The sequence below is a fragment of the Tupaia chinensis genome, unplaced genomic scaffold, assembly GCF_000334495.1.
Source record: "Tupaia chinensis unplaced genomic scaffold, TupChi_1.0 Scaffold139431_1, whole genome shotgun sequence".
Lineage (NCBI taxonomy): Eukaryota > Metazoa > Chordata > Mammalia > Scandentia > Tupaiidae > Tupaia > Tupaia belangeri.
The window spans coordinates 2,278,295-2,284,248 of record NW_006199316.1 but is presented as its reverse complement, the minus strand read 5'-3'; the positions used below and the strand labels follow the sequence as shown (position 1 = coordinate 2,284,248).

The 5,954-nt window shown below is 51.0% G+C and overlaps 1 protein-coding gene across 1 annotated transcript in view; it reads left to right on the top strand.

The window, feature by feature from the left end:
- Positions 1 to 1,493: 1,493 nt before the first annotated feature.
- The window catches only part of TENM4 (teneurin transmembrane protein 4), a 665,800-nt gene continuing 661,339 nt past the window's right edge, over positions 1,494 to 5,954 (top strand). Inside the window, 1 exon segment of the mRNA XM_027765687.1 lies at positions 1,494 to 1,545. The gene's annotated coding sequence lies outside the window, so the exon portion shown is untranslated.

Here is a 5,954-nt window from a genome sequence, read left to right as displayed (position 1 = left end):
CTTCTTCTTTGCCTTGCCTTTAGGTTTATAAAAGGAGTATCTGTGATTGGCCAGTCATTTCCTTATTTTCTAGATGAAGTAACTGAATCTAGACAGGGTCCACCACTCCATGGGCTCCTGAAGCTGCTGAGTGCTCTCTGATGGCCTAAGGGGTGGCGGTGACCGCTAGAGACCAGATTTCACTCTGAAAGTGCTTAGGGAAGGAAATGACAGAGGGGCGAGAATGAAAATGAGTCAAGGACGAGGGCAGTGCTCAGGCTGTCGCACTGGCGCTACGAGGCAGGAAACCCTGGTGCACGTGGGACTTCTCCACGTGCTTCGTCTTTCAGCCCCAGCTCTAAAATATGGTTAAATCTGTGTAGAGGAGAAAGCATTTTGTAAAAACCTCAACATGCTCACAGTGTGTGTGTTGAGGAGTCGGACTTTTCTTCATTCTGTTTCTCCTGATAATGGTCTTCTGTATTTTGACAACTATGAAAAATAAAGATAAGTGCCAAAATGATTAAAGGTCTGTACTTTGTAGACAGAGAGTTGGGCACCTCCAGTGCCTCTCTAGACACGTAACTATTAATTAGCACGGCACCTCCAGTGCCTCTCTAGACATGTAACTTTTAAATAGCATGCATAATTTTTAAAGAATTATTTGTTAAAATCTTTTAATCTACCAGAGAGAGAAAGCAAGCTGCCAGGTCTGGGACTTGAACCAGGGTTGGCTATATGGGAGTCCAGCGCTCCAACCACCACATCACCTGCTGACCTTCACACATAATATTTATTACACTTCACTTTTTTTGGTTAAGTTTTCGTCATACGGTGCATGCACTTGCCAGAGTGAGATGGAGAGTGAGAAATTACTCTGCGGGGGCACTTGCCATGCCACAGTCCTTTCTCCTCCATTGTCTAGGGACTTGGGGCATGTACACATGAGCTTGGCATGATGTTCAAGCTGCCAGCTCCGGGACTCAAACTGTGGTCAGCCATGTGAAAGTCCTGCACCTTAACTGGTATGCCACCTGCTGGCCCCAACACTTCACTTTTTAAAACAGTTTTGTTTTTTTTTGCAGCCCCTAACCACAAATTACAAGGGATCATGGTACTTGGTTAGCAATATTAGGTATAAAAACCCTGATGTTGTTTGTTTATTTATTTATTTATGAGGTCTTTTTCTTTGTTTGTTTGGATTTTGCTATAGAGTGCGTAAGCTCGCCAGAAAGACAGAGAGAGACAGAGAGACAGAAACGAGAAATCACACCCCCCCAAGGGGGTATGGCCATGTCGCAGTCCCTTCTCCTCCATTCTCCTCTTAGGATCTTGGGCATGCACGCACACATGCCCGGTGTGAGTTTAAGCCACCGGGTCCAGGACTCAAACCGTGGTCGACTACATGGGAGTCCAGCGACACAGCCACTACACTAACTGCTGGTTTCCCTGCTGTATTTTAGACCCGAGGTCTCAGGGGATTCATTGTGATCATCTTCTTGTTTTGCAGATGGAAAAACTGAGACACAGAGAAGGCTAGTGAGCGCTGGAACACTCCGCCAGTAGGTAAGTCACCACGCTGCACGCGAGCCAGAAACAAGATACTCTACCGGTCCTCCAGCCCACGGACCCCTTCTTGTGGCTTCTCTGTTTCATGCAGTTTAAATCAGGATATGAGATGAGCCGGTCGGAGGCATTTGGGGATTATGAGCACTCTGGGTTCTGTTTGTTCCCACCGCTGAGCTAGAATGTTTCACAGTGACTCCGTGAAGCCCAGTTAGGCATTGCCTGGCTCATGGTGGGTCTGCCCTTGAGAATCATTCACAGGGCTCACCGGAACCAAGTCCACAGGGTAGCTGCTGTGACCCGCTGTCCCTTCTATAGCCCCACCTGTTTGGTGATCTTAGAACAGAGAGTGTGGGGCAAATAGGGTCACAAAATCTGGGCTCGAGTCCTTCAGTGACCTGCTCTGTGACCTTAGACCAGCCACCTCACCCCTGGATTCACTTACCGCACATTCTTTCCCACTGTTTGTGCCCCAGAGTATCTAGTACCAGCCTCTCTGCAAGGCACCAGGGACAGCACGATAAATACGAGATGGGCCTCACCGTTGGGAAGCTCACAGACCTGTATGTTCACTCTGGTCGCATCATGAGAATGGCTCCCGTCTGCTTTGGAGGGTGCAGTTTGTCGAGTACTTTGGGGCGGTCCCCACAGCTTTGTAAGATGGAAAGAAGTTGTTATTGCCATTTCGCAGAGGAGAAAACTGGTTTAGAGAGTTGGCCATGGCCATACAATGAGGAAGGGTCAGAGCTGGTCTTAAGACTCAGATTTATTCCTTCTGAAGTGTCTGTAACAGCGGTCAGCTGTCAGACCTGATGTTTTCCGCATCTGCATGAGCGCCGTTGGGCCCCCCACCTGAGCAGAGAGTAAAGGGGTGGGGGTGCAGCAGGATGGAGCCGGGCCGATGGAGGGAGGCTTCACTGCAAGGGGTTCTTTCCTGTGTCTAGCTGATTGTTCCAGAAAGTAATGCCTTCTGTACCTGTGAGCAAAGGCAGCTGGGGGCTCTGGGTAAGCAGATAACCAGAGGGCAGCCTACCAGGGCCGCGGGCCGCCTCCTCCAGGTGCCTGGGATTTAACTTATCATAGAAAATCTGCTCTGCACTGGGGACACAGTCCCGCTTCTGGAGCACTGACCCCATTGAAGACTGCTGTTTCCCACCAAAGTTTGATGATCTCAGACTCTGAGGCCAACAGGGTAGCTCTGCTTTTGCAGGGTCGCCTTGCCGCAGGCAGGACACGGAGAGTGGTATGGATTAGAGGCACCAGTGTTTGTTTACGGGGATGACAACTCCTGGAGGAGGACGCTCTTGGGTTCCTGCGAAGTCTAGCATATCAAAGAGTGCATGGATAACCTCAGGGACCTGACCTGGCTTTTCTGCTGTACAGAATTTGGGTATGTCATGAATTGTGATCTTTGATATTGACGTCTCCAGTGCCTGGGATGTGCGGCGTTTGTGGGGAATGTGTGAACGTCTGGGGTTTGTGGAGTGTGTGTGTGGCAATTCTTAAGATAAAAAAGCACTTATGGGTGTAATTTTTCAGCAGAACTCAGAAACAGGCTTTGAATAAGCCTCATTGAATTCTTCGATTGCAAGGGGAGGGCAGCCGGTTTCCCACCCTGCTTCAGATCACAGCTTGACCTTGCCCTCTTGCTCAGGGTCAGCAATGCCTGTTCTTCATATCATTCTCTCCAAAGCCCTCTGCCCTCCTTCCTGCCCTCGGGAGCTCCCACTGCAACCCAGTACCCATGCTATCCCCCTCTGGGCCTCGCAGATGGGGCTGGGGCGGGACTGGCAGATGATCGCTTGGTGCTTGGAACCTGAGCATGTTGTCTCCAGTTGTAGGGCAGGGATCTTGGGGGTTTTTGTTTAGGAGTTGCTCTGAGCTGAGAGATTCGGGGCACCTTCCTCTCCCGGAGGGTCACTTACGGCCACAGGCACTCTCAGGACTGTGCACAAGCCTGTCCCTTTATGGGTTGGGTTCCCCCTGGTCTGGCATGGGAGGGAGGAAGCCCCATTGAGAGGCAGCTCTTGCCTTCTACTGTGAGCGTTCTGCCAGGTCTCGGAGAACGGTTCCCAGAGTGATTATCTTTCCCGAGCCCAGAGCCAGGTGCCGCATGTCAGGAAGCGAGGCGGGCTTAGCATCCATCAGACGTATGGGCCATGTTGTAAGAATGTTTATCCATATAAACAGGCCTGGGTTTGCGCCGTTTTGTTCCCATCGTGCACCGACTCGGTTGTGGGGCTGGCATGCTCTGATTTGCATGGTTCCTTCTCCCTGGGGAGTGGAGTTCCGCCTGCATTGTCCTGTTCACCCCCACAGAGGTCTGCACAGAGCTGAGCATGTGGGAGGGGCATCCGGGTTATGGTGTACGTAGAAATGGCTGCTCTGGGTAGCCAAAGCCTCCTGTGGGGCTCGTATGCTGCATACTGGAACAGCCAACCACGGATTCCTGGCCTGGCCTCTTGCTGAACCAACCCCCTGAACTTCTCTGTACAGGGTGCTGCAAGCTATTGCTGAGGGGGTCCTGCCTAAGGCTGGCTGTTGAGGGCAAGGGGGTCAAACCAGTCTGCATTCCACTGGCTGAGCTCCTGTCCCGGAGGGGTTGCTTCGGCCCAGAGAAGGCTATAACGGGGCTGGGGGTGGCCCTGTACCTTTCTCCCTCAGTTTTCCCATCTTTTAGGTAATCGACTGTAGGGAGGGTTGGTGATGGCACTCGAGGCACACTGTCATGTAGCAGTGGCCGACATGTGATCAGCGTCACCGCTATTTGCAGTGGTGCTGCAGTGGTGACGATGTTGAGAATGAGCGTGCTGTGTTAGCAGGACTTGGTATTTCTTGAGATTCTCAAATATTGGATTCTCACTAACCTTGCATTAAAGGCAGGGCTAGGCATCTTCTGGTTAGAACAGATGAGAAAACCAGGACTAAGAGGAATAGGATGTGACTTGCTCTCACCCAGAAAGGCCTGGTGCAGAGCCAGCATAAAATGTCCCTTGGCTTACATGCAGCCTGTAGCACACAGAGGCCAGCAGATGTGAGCCGTTGCCCATTAGTGATTTTTTTTCCTAAGAGATTTTTGTTATAGGGCACGTGCATTCACCAGAGAGACAGAGAGAGATGAGAAACAGAAAGTGAGAAATTGGGACCAGCAGTTAGCGTAATGGCTACGTCACTGGACTCCCATGTGGTCGACTGTGGTTCGAGTCCCAGACCCGGTGGCTTAAACTTACGCCAGGCGCATGTTCGTGCGTGCCCAAGATCCCAGAGGAGAATGGGGGAGAAGGGATTGCGGCATGGCCATACCCCCTGGGGGGTGATTTCTCACTTTCTGTCTCTCTGTCTCTCTCTGTTTCTCTGGCGAGTGCACATGCCCTATAGCAAAAACTTCTCAAAAAAAAAAAAAATCAGAAATCACCCCCCAACCCCACCCAAGGGGGATGGCCATGCCACAGTCCCTTTTCCTCCAGTCACCTCTTGGGATTTGGGGCATGCACACATGCCTTGGGTAAGTTTTAAGCCACCGGGTCTGGGACCTGAACCACAGTCACCTATGTGGGAGTCCAGTGATGTAACCATTACACCATCTGTTGGCCCCAGTAACAGTTCTTTTAAATGTACTCACCAGCAAAGCCCTTACTACTGCATTGTCCCTGTTGGCTATTCTGTGGTCCTTTCCCGATGGACAGTGAGGCTTTTGAGGGCAGATACTGAAAGCCCGGGTCCCTAGTAGGGCAGCGTGTTTATAGCAACTGACTGATTAAAGTTTGAACAATTAGCAATATTAATAATGGCTTGGGGCCAGCAAGTGGCATGGTGGTTAAGGTGCCGGACTCCCACATGGGTGTCCATGTTCAAGTCTCAGACCTGGCAGGTAGAAAATCTCATCACCGTTTATGCATGTGTGCCCAAAATCCCAAGAGGAGAATAGAGGTGAAGGGATTATGTCATGGCCATTCCCCCAGGAGTGGTTTCTCACTCTCCATCTCTCCATCTGTCTCCGGCAAGGCCATACAGCCTATGGCAAAACCTAAAAATAAATAAATAAGCAATTACGAGAGCTATTTTACTAAAGGGAGGGGTCTAGAGAGTTCAGAGTAACTTTCCCAGGTCACACTGCTAGTAAGTGGCCAAGCAGGAGCAGGACTGAGGCTGGTTAACATGAGAGCTTTGACGCTCACCCAGAAGCTCCAGCCTCCCCTGGATGTCCCCGCACACTTCATAGCCACAGGGCACTCCCACGAGCCTCCAGTGGATTCTGGTAACGCTGTCACTCACATCCACTGCCTGCTAGTACACGCCTGAGTGAGGTTTACGTCTCAAAGAGATGAAGCTGGTGATGGCAGGGCATCCGTGGGCGTGTACAGAGACAGTATGAAGAGCCCCTGATCAAATCCCACCCTTGTCCTGCT